This window comes from Protopterus annectens, chromosome 5.part1, assembly GCF_019279795.1.
Source record: "Protopterus annectens isolate FY-2018-M chromosome 5.part1, PAN1.0, whole genome shotgun sequence".
NCBI lineage: Eukaryota > Metazoa > Chordata > Ceratodontiformes > Protopteridae > Protopterus > Protopterus annectens.
Genome location: NC_056736.1, coordinates 675855084 through 675875516, shown reverse-complemented (window position 1 = coordinate 675875516; position 20433 = coordinate 675855084). Strand labels below are relative to the sequence as shown.

The following is a 20433-nucleotide window of genomic DNA, read 5'->3' as shown; positions in this document are numbered from 1 at the left end:
TGCCATGGTTGTGGCAGCAGCCACCAAAAAAGAACTCTGAAATGAGTACCTTTATCCATCTTCTTATTAAAGACTCCAGGACTATGGATAGATATGGGAAGCGTGTCTTCGCATCAGCAACCTTTGCCTTCTGGTCCCTAAATTACCTAACTCACTTTACAAGTCTGCAGAGGAACCTGATTAAAGAGTTATCAGACTCCCTTCAAGGAACTGTAGCCAGTGCAGCGGCAGAGGATGTCAATGCTCAGCTCACTACCTTAAATTCAGTAGTCAACTCTTCCATGAGGCTGATTTCTTACACAGTAGGTGGAACGAGTAGAGCAGCAGGCTCAGGTATCTCTCTCCGGAGACAGGCTTTGGTTCGCCTTTGCAATTTCGCTAAGCCCTTCATCTTTCTTCATTAACAACCCCTTTGATGGCTCATCCCTCTTTGGGCCAAAAGTGAAGGAAACACTACCGGGTGTGAACAAGAAGGTAGGACCTTGTCTGGTGTTAGAGTACATTTCTCCAGTCCTACCAGACCCTTTCCCAAGGACCAAAAAGGTAGTAGAAAAGTGTGGCTCAGAAAATCACAGAGGTCCTGTCAGGACACACAAAGTGAAAGTTCCCCCAGGGGTAGAGGGGGGAACAACAACGGGAGATGTCACTTTCGCAGCGGGGGGGGGGGGTCCGCAAAATCAACACTCCAGGGAATCTTTCTTTGGAAGACCTTTCCAGCACTCCTGAAGGAGTGCCTGATTGCTCCCCTCTGGAGGCAGTCGAGGGACGATTATCCCTGCACCGGGAAACCTGGCAAAGCATAACAAATGACAAATGGGTGCAAGACATAATATCCAGAGGATATATCCCTTTCTCCCTTCCTGTCCTCAAAAACAAAGTTGTTCCAGATGTTCCACCCAGTCAAAAGGAACAAGCAACTATAGAAATTCAAAAGTTGCTACACAAAAGAGTCATCCAAGAAGTCCCCACAGACCAGAAAGCATCTGAACCTACTCAAAATTCTTTTTAGTTCCAAAGAAAACAGGGGACTGGAGACCCATTCTACATCTCCATAACCTAAACAAATCAGTAAAGAAGACAAGGTTCTGGATGGTAACACTGCAGTCGATACTTCTCTTCCTGGGAAAAGACAACTGGATGTGCCCTGTAGACCTCAAAGAAGCGTACTACCATATCAAAATTGACAGATGGTCTAGGAGGTTCTTGCGCTTCTGGCTGAGAGACAGTCACTTCCACTTCCGAGCTCTGCCGTTGGGTCACACTACAGCTCCTAGAGTGTTCACCAAATGTATGGCAGTAGTGACAGCTCACCTGAGGTGCAAGGGAATCCATGTATTTCCATACCTGGACGACTGGCTCGTATCCGCCCCAATCAGGCATCACTTACTCAACCGTAAATTATGAAAAGTCTGTGCTCAACCATCGCAATCGTTAAGATTTATAGGAGGAGAAATAGATACAGCCATTCAGATAGCAAGACCCTCTCCAAACAGAGTACACGATCTGCGTCATCTCATCTGGACACTACTAAAGAAGTCCAAAACTACTGCAAAACTGGTTCTGCAGGTGTTAGGGAAAATGGCTGCTTCCATCATTCTAGTTCCTGTAGCTCACCTCCATATGAGGGTACTCCAGTGGATGCTGTTTGCTCAGTGTTCGATCTTGGAACTTCCTATGTCCCTCAGGATGAATATAACTGAGGCCTGCAAGAAAGCTCTGCAGTGGTGGCTCCACTCACAATCCGTTCTACAGGGCTGTTCCTTTATTCTCTCACAACCTCTAGCCACAGTGACCACTTGCGCTTCCCAGGTAGGGTGGGGTGGGGGGCATTTTCTGGGGAAGACCGTTCAAGGAATGTGGCAAGATCATGAGGCTCACCTGCATATAAATGTCCAAGAGATGAGAACGATGCTTTTAGTATTGCAAACATTTCAGGACTTTCTTCCCACAGGGACATTTGCAATTCAGACCAACATGTCGGTAGTATGGTACATAAACAAACAAGGGGGAACCAAGTTTTACCCATTTTGTTGAGAAGCTCTCAGGGTCTGACAAAGTTCAACTAGTGGTAATCTCTAATTTTCATACAGGAGATAATGACCGCCCTATCATGGCTCATAGGCTTTGCAAAGCCTTTTTGAAAGGCACTGCCATGTTAAGGCCTCTTCTTAAACACCCAGTACCTCCTTGAGATCCAAATTTCATTTTAACAAACATTATATGTCCTCCATTTGAACCTTTTGCCACATGCGATTTGAAGCATCTTTCATGGAAAACCTTTTTCTTGGTGGCAATTACTTCTGCTAGAAGGATATCTGAATTACAAGCTTTGTCCAGAAACCACCCATGTCTAACCTTCACAAAGATAGGGTGTTGCGCACCAGTCCATCTTTCCTACCCAAGGTGGTTACGGGAAATACTCGGAACCAGTCTATTGACCTTCCGGTTTTCTTCCCCAATTTTCAAAATAAAGGAGAATATTCTTTGCACTTACTTGATTTTCATAGGCAATTACATTTTTATTTACACAGGACTTTGGAAGTCAGGAAGTCAGAACAACTTTTTGTTTCATTCTCAGATACAAAGAAAGGCTGCCCAGTTTTTAAGATCACATTTATCCAAATGGCTAACATCTTGTTTATCCTATATTTACAATTCTAATAACAAGACCCTTCCAAATTGTGTTAAAGCCCACTCTACTAGATCTATTGCCACCTCTGCCGCTTTCCATGCTAGAGTATCATTGGATAATATGTGTGCAGCTAGTTGGGCCTTGAGTCACCCAATAGTTATGTTGCTAGGGACGTGGTCCCACAAGTGAGAATACATATATGTAGGTAAAAATGTAGCCCACGAGCTTTGCTGAAGGTGTCGAGCTGGATGGATCCGACAAATCAGATCTGACCCATATGTGAGAATAAAGGACTAGATGGACAACAAACATGGAACGTTACGGTAAGAACATAACTTCTTTTTTTTATTTTCATGAAGTATGTATAACTATTTTAATTTACTCCAGCATTACATAAATTCCTCAGTTCCTGCCTTCTCTTAAGTTTCACTCTCCTCATGAACACTACTCTGCAGGTTTGTTCCCATTTCCATTAATTTTATCCCCTTTGCAACAATCATTTACAGCTGCTTTAGTTTTTGATTTCCTTTTTTCTACTAACTGCTTTTTTTTCAAGCCTTCAGCATTAAACTCCATAAGGACTTAGTATGTTTGGGCAATTCAGATCCTGTATCCCAGCTCAGTAGAATCATTTTCTGAGTTACTACCATTTGTTTATGCAACATTTCTGACAAAGTATTCTGTAGGGGATTTTTAAAATCTGCCATCTCACTGGATTCCCAAAAAAACATGTTCTCAATTACCTCTCTCTTCCACTACATAACTGGCTTTAGAAAATAGTGCAAATGTCAATGTCAGAAGACTGACTAATGTGTAATATGCCAAAACATTTAAAAATTGCTAGGATATTCACCAGTGTACTGTGAAAAATAGTTTTCTGTTGCTATAAAAATACTTTTGGGACACAAATTCAGTGTCACCAAAATATTCTAAAATACCAGAAAGGGAGTTAGTTTTCAAACTAATTCAGGTCTTAGCTTGGAAAAACAACAGATAACCACTGAAAGTGAATAGATGTGACATTTCAGTTGAAGAAAAAAATGGATTAAGCATGTGTACATTTCCTGTTTGTAGCCAGGCTCCTTCTAGTGGTCACAGCACACTGTTGCAGCCACTTCCCAGCAGGAACATCTAATTATTAAGAGGAAAATTACCAGAAGAGTGACATCCACCCTTGGTTTGTCCTAACCATATTATGAGTCCTACGGAGGTCATAACATCTGCTCCAGCTAGTGATTCACATCTTGAGTAGTGACAAAGGCGAGGTAATAGAAGAAAAAGTGATTTAGATGAGAATTAGAAGTGCATCCGCTTGGGGTTGGATTAAGTGGGGGTAGTGCATACAGAGTTTTTAGTAGTGAGCAAAAAGCTCATTTTTATTTATTTTGGATTTTAGGGTCTGAAATGGTCTGTGTAATATGTCTGTTATATGCTAGATCAGTGAGATGGGACAAAAAGCTCCATGCAGAAGCAACTTAGGTTACTAAAGAGCCTTGGCTGTGCCTCTTTCAGGTAAGAGGCTTTAGCTTTATTGATTTGATTTTTTTTAAACATATTCCAGGTTCATAGGTAGTTAGTAGGCATGCAGTCCAGAAAACTGTTAAGGAGTCCAGAAGACCACTAAGTTGTCAAGCTGAAATTCTCAATTACCTGAGAGCACTGTCTAGTTAATGAACTTGCTCAAAATTACATAGTGGGCAAATGAAGGCTGAGGGAATAAAACCCTAAACCAAAGGAAGTAGCTTGTTAACAGCTCACAGCCTTAATCCTCTGTAGTAAATGGCAGACTAAACAACGCAGAAACTGACCCCACTAGCATGGGAGTTCAGAACTTTTAAAAAGTACCAGGTAAATTAATCAAATCCAGATTATTTGTATTAGTTTGTATTTATTAACTGGGTTGGTGACTGGTCTGAGGACAATATTGAAGCCATGATCCAGTCTTACTAGCATAAACCTGTAGTTAGCATGTAAGAGGAATGAATTGATGTGTTGCGCCATAATAAACCTAACTTTAAGGCTACGTGATGGTAACAAAAAAGCATTTGCTACTAATTCTCAATTGTTTATACTGCTTGTATACTGGGATATGTTTGAATAGAAATGAAGTATTATTAAGTGTAATATGAAGAGATATTCTTCTAGCTTTGCAAAGCTAAATGTTAAGCATTCATCTTTGGTAGCTACATAAGGAGTGCTAAATGTTTACAGTAAACTCTCAGTTAACCGTCACCCATGGGTAGATGTTATGTAGTCCTATCTTGCCATAATTCTTGCTGGATGGGCTCGGAGCTGATATTCGGCTCCGAATCGGATGATACTAAAGCTTGAGAGCTTTTACGGCTCGAGGCTAATCCCTATCCCATAGTGCCTCATGGCAATTACCCAGATTGCGTTTGCCGCGAAAGCTTTGAGATTGTGTCTTACTGGCTCGTTGGCTAAGTAACACTTTATTTACTAAATTTAGTCATTTTTCTTGACTTTTTTCTATCCTTTTAAAGTCTTTAATAATATTTATCTCTTGTGTGACTGTTATTGAGAGTTTCTGACCCCTGTTCTTCCCCTGGGATTGTATGGCCTGTTTAAGTTGGAGGTCCGTAGTGCCCATTTAAGTTGGAATGTGTGTGTGTGTCTTAAAAAAAAAAAAAGTTATATACTCCTTTCTTCTGTACTACTTTTTTGTCGGTAGTTAGTACTTAGTTATTGCTGTTCTTCTTGTTTGTCTAGCTAGTCTATACCTGATAGTCAGAATGTCTAAATATAAGGATCGAGAGCATAAGGATCATCACCCTTCAGGGTTTAAAAAGTGTGAATAGATGCTCACAGAAAATGTCTCAGACAGTCACACCAGTTGCGTGTACTGTTTAGGTGAAGCTCATTTGCAAGAGCCCTGCACTTTTTGTCATGCGTTTAGCACCAGGGTCTTAAATGAGAAGAAGAGAAAACTTATTGATAGGGGTTTTATGACCAGTTCATTCCAGGAACAGCTGGAACTTGGTCAGGCAGCTCCTAAGTCTTCTATGAGAAAATCTTCTGCCCCAGCTTCGGAGCCATTGAAAAAGACCAAATTGTCAGAACCAAGGAGTTCTGGCTCCGATTCAGCTGCATCTGTATCGGTGCCGTCGGTCTCCTTGGTGCCGAGGCAACCTTCGGTACCGAAGGTTTTACCGGATATTGATGTGTCACCCACCTTGAGATCTCCTATTTTGGAGAGGAGGAGATCTCCTTCTGTCTCCAGCAGATCCTCCAGGACTCTATCAGGTGAGGACATCGAGCGGGTGGTGAAGAGGTTGCTTTCAGATCCAGCTCTGGCAAGAAAATTGGCCCCTCCGGACCCAAAGGCATCAGAGCCGAACCCCTTACCTGCCACTTTTCCTCCTCCGACTCCTTCGCTCTCTGAGCCTATTACTTCAGGTTGTTCTGTCTTGGACCTGTTTGTTCTGGGAATTCAACCCACTTCCTCGGAACCAATTACTCTATCCTCGGTGGCTCAATCTGGAGCCAAGGGATCTGGGAGCCGACGCTCTTGAGCCGACTCTGAGGGGGACAGTCACCCTGGCTTCTCTTTGGAACCAACCCTTCCTCTCTGTGCCTCAACTCAGCTCAACTCCCACTTCTGCTTCGGAGCCATTCACCCTTGCTAGGGGCCGACCATTCATCCCTTCGGAGTGGAGGTCTTCTTCGGAGTGGGGAGGAAAGGCTTTTGAAGCTATAGAGAAGGCTTTGTGTTCTGCTAAAGCCATACCTTTGGAACCTGTGTCCCACCAGCAGCAGGCAGCAACCTCTCCCCCCCCCCGCCACCTCCACAGCGTAGGGAACCAAAGGCCCAAGTAGCCCCCATTGGAGGTGCCCCCTTCTTCCGAGACCTCCCCAGATTATCTCACTGGAGAGCTCCCTCGGAAGAGACTGTGTAAGAGGAAGCATGTTGACTCGCCTGAGACTATCACTTCAGACACTGATTTAGAGGAATCAGAAGGGTCCCCTAGATCCCCCTCTGAGGATGTCTCCTTTTCTGACATCCTAGGAATCCTTAGACAGAGGGGTAATTGGAAGACCTCTAACCCTACTGAGGATGAATCAGTGTATCTTGAGGCCTTTGCTTCCCGACCTTCCACCTCTTGGGTGACACCGCCTTATGACCAACTTTTGGGGGTCATATTGCGGGTAGCCTGGACCTCCCCAGACTCATTGGAGCCCATCCTGAGGAGGTCATATAAATTTGACAGCACCTGAGGATAAGACTTTCCTTAGTAAAGGAGATCCCGTTGATGCTATGGTGGTAGCAGCGGCCACCAAGAAGGAGTTATCTGAAACATCTTCTAATATCCATCCTCCTAACAAGGAGTCCAGGATGATTAATAGGTATGGGAAGCGTACCTTCTCCTCAGCAGCATTTACACTGAGATCTCTGAATTACCTTACCCATTTTACTCATCTTCAGAGAGATCTCCTGAAGGAGTTAGGAGATATCTTCCAGGGTTCAGTAGCTCGAGGTACCATGGATAAGGTTTCTGTGCAGCTCTCCACCCTTACGTCCATAGCTAACTCCTCCACGAGGCTGATATCGTACAGGGCAGATGGAACGAGTAGGGCAGCCGCAGCAGGAATATCCTTCAGGTGGCATTCTTGGATGCGTCTTTGTAATTTCACGGAGTCCTTAAAGTCTTCCTTCACTAACGTCCCTTTTGATGGTTCATCTCTTTTGGACCCCAAGTGAAAGAGACCTTGACTAGGTGCGAGCAGGAAGGGAAAACCTTAATTGCCGTCGGAGTCTGTTTCTCCCTCCCATCTAGACCCTATCCCAAGGGTAATACAGGAGGAAAATGTGGTTCCATAAATCCCAAAAAGGTTTCCCTCAGGCACAAGGTCAACCCTCCCCTAGAGGCAGACGGGGCTGATATAATAGAAGACGCTACCCTCGCGGCAGAGGAGGTCCGCAACATCAGGGAGACAGAGAAACTTTCTCTGATTGCCCCCTTCCATCACCCCTGAGGGGTTGCCCGACTGTCCATCTCTGGAGGCAGTCGGGGGTTATCTATCGCTCTACCCAAGCACCTGGCTAACCATTTCACAAGATCGTTGGGTACACACCATAATATCCAGAGGTTACCTGATCCACTTTGTTTCCGAACCCCCAACAAACAGGTCTCTACCAGACGTACCACCCATCCAACTAGACCGTGCAGCATCAGAGGTAATCTCGTTGCTGAAAAAAAAGAGTCATTCAAGTAGTGCTCGCAGAGCAAGTTGGATCCGGAACTTACTCTCGATTCTTTTTAGTTCTGAAAAAGACAGGGGACTGGAGATCAGTTCTAGATATCAGCAGGCTCAACAAGTCTGTAAAGAAATCAAAATTCCGAATGATCACTCTGCAGTCGATATTTCCCTTTATCGGGAAAGGCAATTGGATGTGCGCAGTCGATCTCCAGGACGCGTACTACCACATCAAAATGGACAGGTGCTCCAGAAGACACTTAAGCTTCCAGCTGGGAGCCAGTCATTTTCAGTTCAGAACACTGCCCTTTGGTCTCACTACAGCCCACAGAGTTTTCACTAAATGCATGGCAATGGTTACGGCTCAACTGAGACGTCAAGGATTCCAGGTGTTTCCGTACCTAGACGACTGACTCCTCACTGCTACCATCAAGCATCAACTCGTCAGAACCAGGTACGAGAGTCTATCCTTGTGTGCCAGTCTAGGCATCACAGTCAACCTAAAAAAGTCAGCCTTATCTCCTAAGCAGCACATTGTATTCTTAGGCTCAGAAATAGACACATCCACCATGTCAGCAAGACTAACACCAGAAAGAGTAAAGTCAGATCCTTGCTAAACAAACAAAATGTTCAGGCCAGAGTAGTCCTTCAAGTTCTAGGGGCTATGGCTTCCTCCATCCAATTAGTTCCTGTTGCTCGTCTACACATGAGGATACTTCAGTGGCTGTTATTTGCCCAATGGTCGATGCAAGACCTTCCATTGTCTCATCAGATTTTTATAACAGACACCTGCAAGAAGGATCTGACATGGTGGTTGCAAACAGAACAACTTCTCCTAGGTCGTCCACTTGTTCCTCCCCAAGAGAATGCAGTTTTGATCACGGATGCTTTCCAGATAGGGTGAGGGGGGGGGGGTATTGTCTGGGAATGACAGTCCAAGGTACTTGGCAGAACCACGAGAACCACTTGCACATCAATGTTTTGGAGATGAGAGCGGTGCTGTATGCATTGCTGGCACTTCACAGCTCCCTTCCCACTGGGACAATTGCGATTCAGTCAGACAACATGTCTGTCATGTGGTACATAAGCAAGGGGGAATCAAATCTTACCCACTTTGCAGAGAGGCCTTAAGAGTTTGGAAATGGGCGATAGATACTCAAAGCTTCCTGGTAGCAACGCACATCTCAGGGAAATCCAACGTGATAGCAGGCAAACTCAGCCGAGCAATTCTGATGCCTCACTAGTGGTCCCTGAATCCAGAAGTTGCCAAAGAGATCTTTCACAAATGGGGCCAGCCTTGCTGCGACCTATTCGCCACTCACCTGAACATCAAATGGAGCAGCTACTTTGCCCTTATTCCCCATCCGGGGATGTCACCCAGGGATGCTCTAGTCCACGACTGGCCCCCGGGACTTATTTTTGCCTTTCCACCTCTTCCTCTCATCCCGAAGGTAGTACAGAAAGCAAAACGGGTGAGGAGTTCCCTGATCCTCATTGCTCCTTACTGGCCTCGACAAGTATGGTTTCCCTTCCTGTGGCCCTACCTTTTGGAGGAACCATGGATTCTAGACCCATCTCCAGACCTCTTGATTCATTAATTGGGACAGTTCAATCCCACCATCCACACCCTCAAATTGAGAGCATGGCTGCTCCAGTTCCAAGAATAGCCAGGTGTATTCCCCTATCTCCTTCTGTCAAACACATTTTAATTTCATCCCATAAACCTTCCACTCAGAAACTATACTCCAGCAAATGGAAAAGGTTTTCGATTTGGGCTACAAACCAAGGCTTAGATCCATATATGCCTCCTATAGAATCTATCCTATCCTTCCTAGCGTCAATTTTTCATGAAGGAGCTGCAGCTGCTACAGTCAGAGTTCAGTTAGCTGCCATTTCCAATTTCCATTTTGGCTTCATGAGAAATCCAGTCATGTCACACTCCTTGTGCAAGACCTTCTTAAAATGAGTTCTTCTTCTCAGGCCTCCAATCAAACAGCCATTAGAACCCTGGAACTTAAACTTACTCTTCTCATCTTTAATGTCTGCACCCTTTGAGCCTTCCTCTTCATCAGATCTAAAATTGTTGTCGTGGAAAACACTATTCTTAGAAGCCATAACATCTGCTAGGAGAGTCTCAGAACTGCAAGCTCTTACTATTCGACCTCCTTGCATTATTTTTCACAAAGATAGAGTCTCACTCAGGACAAACCCTTCCTTTCTTCCCAAGGTATGCTCAGAGCACAATCTGAACACTACTATTGAGCTGCCAGTGTTTTTTCCAAACCACTCTAATAAATCTGAGTATAGACTACACCAATTAGACGTTCACAGAATTCTCAGATTTTATTTACACAGGACTAAAGAATTCAGAAAATCAGATCAATTATTTGTTTCCTTTTCTGACAACAAGAGGGGCTTGCCTGTATTCAAGGTTACTCTTTCAAAATGGCTTTCGGATTGCATTTCCTTTGCTTATCAATCAGCTGGCAAACAATTACCCATCAAAGTCAAAGGCCATTCTACTAGAGCTGTATCTACTTCATGTGCTTTTAGATCTAGGTTCCCAATTGATACTATTTGCGCAGCAGCTACTTGGGCAAGACCACATACTTTTGTCACTCTTTACAGATTGGATTTGGCCTCCTGGGACAGGTCATCCTTTGGGTCCACTGTGCTGAAGAGTCTCTTCGCTTGAGCCACTTGGGATATAGGTGCTAGGGATGCTGTCCCATCCAGCAAGAATTATGGCTAGATAGGACTACATAACATGAAAAAGTTATATACTTACCGTAACATTCCACGTTTGTAGTTCATCTCGCCTACATTCTTGCGTCCCTCCCTCCAACCCCCTTCCTGTTTCTGGAGGATCTGGTGGACTATACTGGTGCTGTCTGACCTGGTTTTCAATTGTTGTCCACCTGGTATGGATTATATTGCAAAATCTTTTGTCTGTATATATGCAGCTCTGGTATTTCTTACCTGATAGGTACTTATTGTTTTCTTGCAAACAAGATTTGGGGAATTGCCATGAAGCACCATGGGATAAGGGTTAGCCTCGAGCCAGTAAAAGCTCTCGAGCTTTAGTATCAACCAAGTAGGAGCCGAATATCAGCTCCGAACCCATCCAGCAAGAATGTAGGCGAGATGGGCTACAAACATGGAACGTTATGGTAGGTACATAACTTCTTTTTTTCTGGTTGCTTGAGAGTTACTATTAAAAATAGGCCTTACTAATACTGTACCCTATGCTATTTGTTTGGTTTGACTTGTTCTTAGGTTGGGGAGAGAGAGAATTTCTTATTTCTTCCTTTTTAAAACTCTAAAACTTTGAAAATGTGTAAGGTATGTTTCTGCTGGGGGGGGGACAGAAAGTGCAACACATGAAAATTGTAGTGTATTTCTTCGATATTTTTTTTCCTGGTTGCTTGAGTTCCAGTTAACTGAGATTTTACTGTATTTATAAATGTGCAAATTAAAGCATTCCTATTTGATAACTGTTTAAAGCTGTGCTAAATGTGTATCTGAGGTTGTCATTTTCTTTCTTCCTCAACTGATGGGTCATTGATCCAACCTCAGACCCAGCTCGGACGCTTATACCGGATTCACAAATCCAACACTCAAGCTCCTCCCTTTACCCATAATGTCTTATCATCCTAGCATACCTCATATCGAGTTTGCCATTCTAAATAACATATGGATGAAACCAAATTGATATAAAAAGGAGGATATGGGGCATAGAAAAGGAGGCTGGAGCTCAAACAGGAAACTATTAGTTTCCCAAAGTAGCACCCCTTAGGTTTCACCAAAGAAGATGAAGGGGGATGGAGGGAGAGAAGTTGAGGAAGAATGAAAATTGACAACACAGATGCATTGTTACAGTGAGTTTCATTAATTCCTCAACTGATGGGATAGAGTCCCTATCTAGATAAGCTTTGGTGGTCCTCATGGAAGGATATTCCAGTATACAGCAGAGTGAAATGCTACCCTATTCCTGGAAAACAAATCTAACTTGTAATAAGGAGTAAAGCATTGTACTAAGTCGCAGTGGCACAGATGTCATCTGTGGATGTTCTTGACCAAAAAGCAGTTGAAGTCGCTACAGACCTTGTGCAATGTGCTTTGGGGGGCTTAATCAAAGATAACCCTCTTTCTTTGTTAACAAAGGATATACAGACTTTCAACCATAGAGTCACTTTAGACACTCCCTTTCCCATTTGCTCATTTCTGCCTTTTTCCTTCTCAGATCAACGGTGAAAGAATCTTGCATTCCTTAGACATCCTTAGGCAGCTCAGATTCCACATTGAGAATACAAGTCTATCAGAAAGTCTGGTCACGTTTTCCTTTCTTTCCAAGACAAAAGGCTGGGTCTACCAGTGTCTAAAGAAACAATTTCTAAATGTCCCCCATTTCCTTTTTGTTATACCTTGCATGGTAGAGAACTCCCAAATTCAGTCAAGGGCCCATTCCATTAGAGCGGTTGCTTTTTCTACAGCCTATTTCAAAGACCTTTATTTTGAATTCATTTTGGAAGCATATACTTCGGCTTCCATGCATAATTTTACTAGGCATCACAAAACGTATGCATTTTCTAGAGCTCGAGTTGGATTTGCTAGCTCTGTCCTTCAAGTTATTCTAAATAACAGTTCAGCTTCTCAGTCCTGCTACCTTAATATCTAAAAAAAAAAAAAAAAAAATAAACTCTGAATCTTCCCTGTTGTTAATACTACTACAACAGTGATCAAAAGAAGGGTATGAAATAGTTATGTAATAACTTAGTGAACAGTAGATGTCCAACTTGGGAACTGTTGCAGTATTATAACCATCCCTTCATAGTCACCGTTTTGTCTTATCTTTTGGCTAAACTGAGACTATCATTTTTTCCACCTCATCTAGTTGGTATATTTGTTATTGCTGTACCTTCTCTCTCTCTGTTTTCTGTCTCAACTCTTCTGCTTTTAATCTGGAACAGCACAGTCCCTACCTATATGTCTCTTATGCACCACTTAGCCTTCTAGCACTTTGGTCATACATTCGATATACTGTGCGAGAGGAAGATGCCTAAGCTTTGCATGCTGTCTGGACTGTGGCAGTCCATTGATAGGATATCCTAATCTTTAATAGTACCGCAACAATAACCAGTTGGAAAGCTACTGTTATGGTAAGCACTTACACAACTGTACTTTTTTCTAGAGCTTTGCCAACCAATCTCCGATATTTGCCATGGAATTTCTCAGGATTCAGGGATACATGGCCTGTTTGATTCGCATGAATATTTGAGTAGACTTCATATGATTAAAACTTAGAGATACCACAGGTCAGTCTGGACTGAGCATCAACACCCCTTATTTCTATGGATTCCAGTCCAGGGGCTTGTAAGAAGCAAGGTACTGTGGTGTGTAGACCAGGTCTCTCTTGATACTTGTCTTCCCATCTCCCTTCTGCCTCCTCTTCAGTCTGCTACAACAGATGTTCAGACTTTGTATGGAGGAAGTGTCAAAAGGAGTGAAAGTGTAAGGTTTGTGGAACAAACAGGACAGATGGGAGCATGTAAGTGTCAAAGAAGTGATGTCAGTAATAAACTCTTTGAAAGTCTTGAATAATCTTTGTTCTCCAGGACCTCTGCAAATTATTACAGACCACCACAGAGTGATGTAGTACATAAACAAATGGAGAGTGCCCAAGCTTACACCCTTTGGAGACTCGCTGTGATAGCTTGGGAGGCAGCATCTCAGTTCAATTTGACTTTGCAGGCTTCATACACTCAGTCAGAGGAAAACGTTCCAGCAAATAAGTTAAGCAGGACCAGTACAGACCCTCATGAATGAAAACAGCACCCAAGTGTCTTCCAGTGAGAAAAACCTTAAATAGATTTGTTTGCCTCCTTTCAGAATAGGAAGATATAGACATTCTGTTCTAGGACTCCTTACAAACAGGCCTAGAAGACAAATGCCTTCTTTTTCACATGAATAGCAGTGTTCCTGTATGTTTTTCCACCCTTTCCATTGTTACCAAGGATTCTACTAATCTAGAAGGACTCTCCAAAGATTGTGGTGGTGAATCTCTTTTGGACCAGGCAACAGTGGTTCTGCCTTATTTTGAACCTCACAAAGTGCAATTACCCCTGGCCTCCTCACAGTATGGATTTACTCACACAAGACAGGGTGTTGTTTGATACACTCTAACTGGAAAACACTTCCTTTGACTGCCTAAATGATAAAATTTTTTTAAACACCTTCATTGAATTATCACTTGTGACATAGGCAAATTTACATTTATATAAAAGTAATCAAACTGTATTAACAAGTTCAAGTTTACAAACATTATACTTCACATATATTGCTATATGTCATATAACCTAAGCAACATTACATAAATTATTCAGTCCTGCCTTTTTTAACAGGAAACACCTTTATTAAACCATCAATTACAACGTAAGCAATCTTACATCTAATTAAATGAAAACAAACCACACTGACACAATCCTAGTTACAAGCATTTTACATCACAAACCATACTGACACACTCCCAGTTGCAAACATTGTACATCACTTATAATCTATCCAATCATTTTCAAACATTACATAGCTCATATAAGTCCTGCCTTGTTTTAAACTTCATTCCTCCCCTGTATGTTGTGTTCCCACAATTCCCATTTTTTCCTTTGTACTTTGCTTTTACCCTTTTCTAAATATCTTAACTCCAGTTGTTTTATCTCTGTTACTATTTCCACTACTTCTAGTATAGTTGGTTTAGATTTTGATTTCCATTTTCTAGTTATTGCTTTTTTTGGCAGCCACATAATTAGACACAGCAAGGCCTTACCATGTCTAGGCAAGTCTGATTATGTATCATAGCTCAGAAAAATCATCTCCCTCATCGCACCAATTTGCATACCCAGCATCTCCAACAGTGCATCCCACAGGGAATCCTTAAACTCTGACAACTCAACACACTCACAGAAAATATGTTCCCCCAACTACCTCTTTCTTCTCCATCACACTTCCAACATTTGCTTTGTACCCTAGGAAAAATTCTCTGGAGTCTGCTTGAGGTATAAAAGTATCTGTGCAAACATTTCCAAACAAAAATACTAAATCTTCTAGATTTTGTTGCATATTTGGGAGACATACGTATATCCTCCCATTGTTTCTTTGTGAATTGCTTATCCAGTCTCTTCCTAATCCTTTCTAGCCTCCTCTAATTGAGTCTTATACTTATTATGCAGTATTTTATTGGCAGCTTCTGTTCTAGATTCTACTAAAAACTCTACCAGTACTGGTCTTTCATTTAAGACCCCCCCCCCATTTATTGCTCTTTGCCTATATTCTGATATCAATCCATGATAGGGAAGGCAATCTCTAACCTGCAATCCAAATAAATTATTGCCAACTTCCCATTCTATCATCTTTCCCTTTTTAGTTATTTGCTCCCAATACCTTGTCCTTTGCCAGTTTTCTCCAATAAGTTCCAGCCCCCTTCTTACCTGTTGTCTATATCCCTAATTACAGTCATCCCTATTGGTAGAAATTCCCTTCTCCATTCCCATGTTTGAATGATAGAATTTTTATATATTTTGAGCACTTTTTTCCTTAGGAAGTTCGGAAGGTATTAAAGGAGAAATAAAAAACTGCTACTAGGAAAACATTTATGGTTAACTAGAAAAGATTGTGCCCTTCTGTATCACTGTTGCAGTATTCTTTACATAAGAGCTCTCCAGCCATGGGTAGCCAAATGTCCAGCCAGTATGCCAAAGCCTTTGGAATTTATAGCCATCATATGTCACACGTGTGCTCCCCACATAAGGCGTAGGCCATAAAGGTGATGTACGAATGTACATACCTCAGAATTTTGGTTTACAGTCAAAATTTCGAATGCCATTATATGGACTTTGATTGTCTAAAGGCAGTTTTCCAAGTCTCATAAAGCCGATTTGAAATATGTCAAACCTGCAATAGCGAATGCTAGAGTGCATTTGCTTTTATGAGATGCAAAACATGTGTTGAACATTACCGGATGTCCAGGTAAGTTCGAAAAATGTTAACAGTTCTAATTCTAATTGTTGACATCTTTCAGGTTTCATAATTTTGGTCGATGTTGTTATTTTCGACATTTTTTTTTGAGTAAGTGATTACTCACAAAAACGTTGTCGAAATTTTGATAGTAAACCCAGACTTTCTCTACCGCCAGTCCAAGCACCATCATTGAACCTCAGTCTGAATGCTGCTCCTTCTATGCTGGTTACGGAGCCATGTTTCAGATAAGTGCCCTGTTGGGGTTTCTTCTTATCTCTTTCTATTTTTATTTTGGTGAGTTTACATGTCATCCAGAAAGGGAAAATGTCAGTGCAGTAGGCAGATTCCCCATAAAGATCATCACAAGCAGTGTCTCTTCTGTTTGGGTGCTTCTCACAACCATACGAAGTGTTCTGTATGTCAAGTGCTTGTCCCTAAGACCCTACGTAGTTGTCTCTCCTCCATATCGATTTATCTAGAAAACCAGTGTCTATAATTGTAAGAGCAATGTGCTATGGCAGAGTCTTCCTGTCTTTAAGATCATCTGCCGGCCAAGAAAAAGGCTAAAAAAACTCCGGTCTGATTCAGCTGCTGTCCCCCCTCCCTCAGACATCTCTCAAGGCTGGTGAAAGCCCAGAGGATCATCCAGTTGTTGCTTCAGATTCGTCTGCAGAGATGCTGTCAGTGGTTGGCATGGATCCAACTTTTCGCATGCCCTTGAGGCTTTACAATCTTCTGTTCCTGACGTTGTGGGGAAACCTTGGCTGATTATATCTCAGAGACCAAGGGGGATACTGCAGATTCTAGTTTGGGAGGAGATTTATACTACGTTGGTTGAGTGTTGACAAGGATCCAACCTCCTAGGGGTTTTCGGGCAGATGTTTCTCAACAAAAAAAATTAAAAACCAAGCATATTTCTCCGACTGTTAAAGATCCCTAACGTGAATGGGAGGATTTAACTCGGGGGTTGTTTAATGCTTTAATGGCCTTGAAGCCTCCTTAAGGAGTCTATGTGCCCATTCCTCCCTGGTCATCTACTCCTCTTAAGAGTCCTAGAGTGTAAGTTTCCTCTAAAGAGGATTTGAATTCTAGAAAAGTGTCTTTGGCATATTCTTCTCACATCTCTTCTCCTTTGGATTATAGTTCTGAGGAGGAGGATTCTATTGGTCCAGACTTTCCCTTAAACTAACTCTCTTTTGGTAACACTGTTTCTCACATGATGGAATATTTCAAATGGGATTGTTCTCAGGTTTCTGATATTCAAAAGAATTTAGGGACTCCTCCAGATGGAGTCTCTGAAACCCTCTACTGCCCTCCAGCCTTAGCTGCCCCCTTAAGTATCTTTACAGCAGCTTCTGTTGCCCCTAATTCTTAGTTTCCAGCACCTGAGAAACCTGACATATTTTACAAAGCGTCTGATGATTATAAATATTTGGACAAATGTCCTTTTGCTGATCCTTCTGTAGTCTCTCTATCTTCTGACAAATCTTCTAAGGTTTTGTCCTCTACTAAACAGCTTCCTTCATCAGCTTTCTCTCAACACAGGGCTTCCTTTCCAACCTCCAGTCTCATCTCAGGAACTCTTTTGGATGCCTCAGACAGGGGGTGTGGAGCTTCCTTCTGGTCCCTCAAGGTCCAGGATCTCTGGCCTTCCTATCAGAGGTCAGATCACATCAACATCAAGGAAATGAGTGCTCTCCTTTTAGCTCTTCAGGCTTTTAATTCCCTCCTTCTTCCACCCCGTCAAAGTTTTCAAAGACAATACCTCAGTGATGTGGTATATAAAGCAAGGGGGGACATGGTCCTACCTTTTTTGCAGACTTGCTCTTCAGTTCTGGGTTCTTGCTTTCCATTTTCAAGTGACTCTTCAGGTTGTCTACATTCCTTCAGAGCAAAATATAGTGGCAGACTTTTTGAGCAGGTCCAGTACACAATCTCATGAATGGATGCTTCACAGAGATATGTTTCTGGACATTGTCCATCAGCAGGGTATTCCACAGGTAGATCTTTTTGTCTCCCCTCTGAACAGAACTTCCTCTCTTCTCTTTTAGAGTCCCAAACCCTCTGGCTTGGAAGGTGGATGTCCTATCTTTTCCTTGGAAGGGGATGTTTCTCTATGCCTTCCTTCCCCTTACCCCGATTCCAAGGGTCCTGCTCAAGATCAAGCAAACCTACCCCAAAGTCTTGCTGGTGACGCCTCCCTCTTGGCCCAAACTGCATTGGTTCCCCCTTTCTCACTTAGAGGTAATCACCAGATGTTACCTGTCTGGGCGAACCTTCTCACACAAGACAAGGGATCTCTTATCCATTATCACTTGTCCATTCTTTAGCTGACACTCTGGGTGATGGGATTTTGATCCATTTTATGCACCTCTTTTCTGAGGATGTGCTTAGGGTTCTGCAGGAGGCCAGGAAACCCACTACTAGGAAATCATATTTGTCCAAGTAGAAGAAATGTTATGTTTGGTGCCTCTGTCACAACCAGGATCCCTTTTCAGTGGGGATTCCTGTGGTTCTCTCTTATTTGTTTGAAGTGCTCCATGCCAGGTTAGCATATTCTTCAGTTAAAGTTCACCTGTCAGCTGTTTCAGTTTGTTTGCCCTTGACTCCTCCTGCAGGCTTAAGGTTTGAGGCCAAACATTTTCTTAAAGGCGTCCTTCATATGAGGCCTACCTGGAAGTCTATTCCCCTTTCCTGGGACCTACGTTTTATTCTTGAAAAATTGACTTGTGCTGCTTTTGAGCGTGCAGTTTTAGATTCCTTGAAACATTGTAGTTGGAAGGCTGTTCTTCGTTTGGCCCTTACTTCAGCTAAGAGAGTATTTGAACTCCAGGCTCTTATAGCTGTTTCCCCTTTCCTAGGTTTTCATAAGGACATGGTGCATCTTACTTCTTTTATATTCAAGGTGGTCAGTGAGTTCTCTCTTAATCAGTCTGTTAATTTGCCCTAAATTTTTCCTTCTCTGCGGTCTGCTAGTGAGCATGTCCTTTACACCTTGGATTTACATAGACAGCTCAGATATTATTTGGATAAGACTAAGGCCATTCACAAATCTGAACAACTTTTTGTTCCTTTCATCCCAGATCTTTGGGTGTAGCAGTTTCTAAACAAACCATATCTTCCTGGTTCTCTAAGGCCATTTCTTTTTGTTGCTGCTTTCATGGTAAATGTCTTTCTGTGTCTGTAAAGGCTCATTCTGACAGAGCTGTTGCTTCCTCTGGTGCCTTTTTCAAAGGACTGGACACCAATTCCATCCTTGACGCTGCTGGTTGGACTTCTGTCCATACCTTCACTAAACATTACAAGTTGGATGTTGTTTCCAGAGCAAGAGCTGGCTTTGATAGAGCTATCCCTATCTAGTGGGCTCTTTTGTGCCTTCCTCCTTCCAAGTTTCCTCTTGAGCTTTGGTACTCTCCCTTATGTAAAGAATACTGCAACAGTGATATGGAAGGACATAGTACAGTTGTATAAAATTTTACCATAACAGTAGATGTCCTTCTCTTTGCTGTTCCAGTATCTGCTCATTCCCTCCCTCCCTACCCACTTCTGCTTTGTCCTTTTCCTCTAGTCTTCCTAGCCAAGCATTCTTTTCTTTTTACTTCTTCTGGGTGCACATGTTCCTCAAACTTGCTAGGGACATTCTGTTCCTCCTGGCATTTTTCACTTCTGATGTATGTAACTTTTATGCCCTACACCTTGTACAGGGAGAATACTTGTGACAGATATCTATAAATTCCAAAGGCTTTGTTTTACTGGCCAGATGTTGGGCTACCCTTGGCAAGAAATCCTCTTATGTAAAGAATACTGCATCAGTGAAGAGAAGGACACCTACTGTTATGGTAAGATTTTACACAGCTGTACTTTCTACTTCATGTCATTCTATGAACTAAGACCCTGGTTGCTTCTGGCTCCTGTTTATTTCTGTGAGTTGTTATCCACTGGCCTTTATTAGTATTTTGTCAAGATTCAATCTTTCAGCGATTTCATAGGTTGTTACTAAGCTAATGACCTCTAGAGCCTCCATAAGTCTAGCCATGTATTCCAGCCCAGTTTATCCTCGAGTACCTTGGGTGTCTATTAGGAGGTAGGTAAGGGATTTGTGGGAGGGGAGATGTTAATTGGAGAACATTTTACTTACTGACAGTTTCTGTCCATCAAAGACATGAAGGCCAGACCAGGGGTGAATTGGTGATTTCCCATCCATTGGTCAGGATTTCATTTGAGTAATATAAATAGTCTCATGCAGTGACTTCGTATTCGCTTCTTGTCCTAGGGACTCGGTCACTATGTGAGGCTATTTGTTTACTGGTTTAGTTTTGCTTCACATTTCCATGCTGTATTTCTGTTTCTCAAGGTTTCATTTGAATAGGTCAAGGATGAACTGTTCTTCACATGGATAGGGAGCTTATTCTATAACATAGGGATCCCTTGAGTCACATATTCGTCCCTCCAGCATGTTTGTTTTGTCACAAGTGAAGTTCAGATCCTTCTATCTAGTGTTTTTAGTGCTGTTTGCTTTGCAGATTTTCAAAAGATCCATCAGGGCTGAATCTAAGGATGCCTTAAAAGCAAGG

The 20433-nt window shown here is 42.4% G+C and overlaps 1 protein-coding gene across 1 annotated transcript in view; it reads left to right on the top strand.

Annotated features, from left to right (window-relative positions):
- The window catches only part of CENPJ (centromere protein J), a 921807-nt gene that overhangs the window by 255395 nt on the left and 645979 nt on the right, over window positions 1-20433 (top strand). The window lies entirely within an intron of this gene.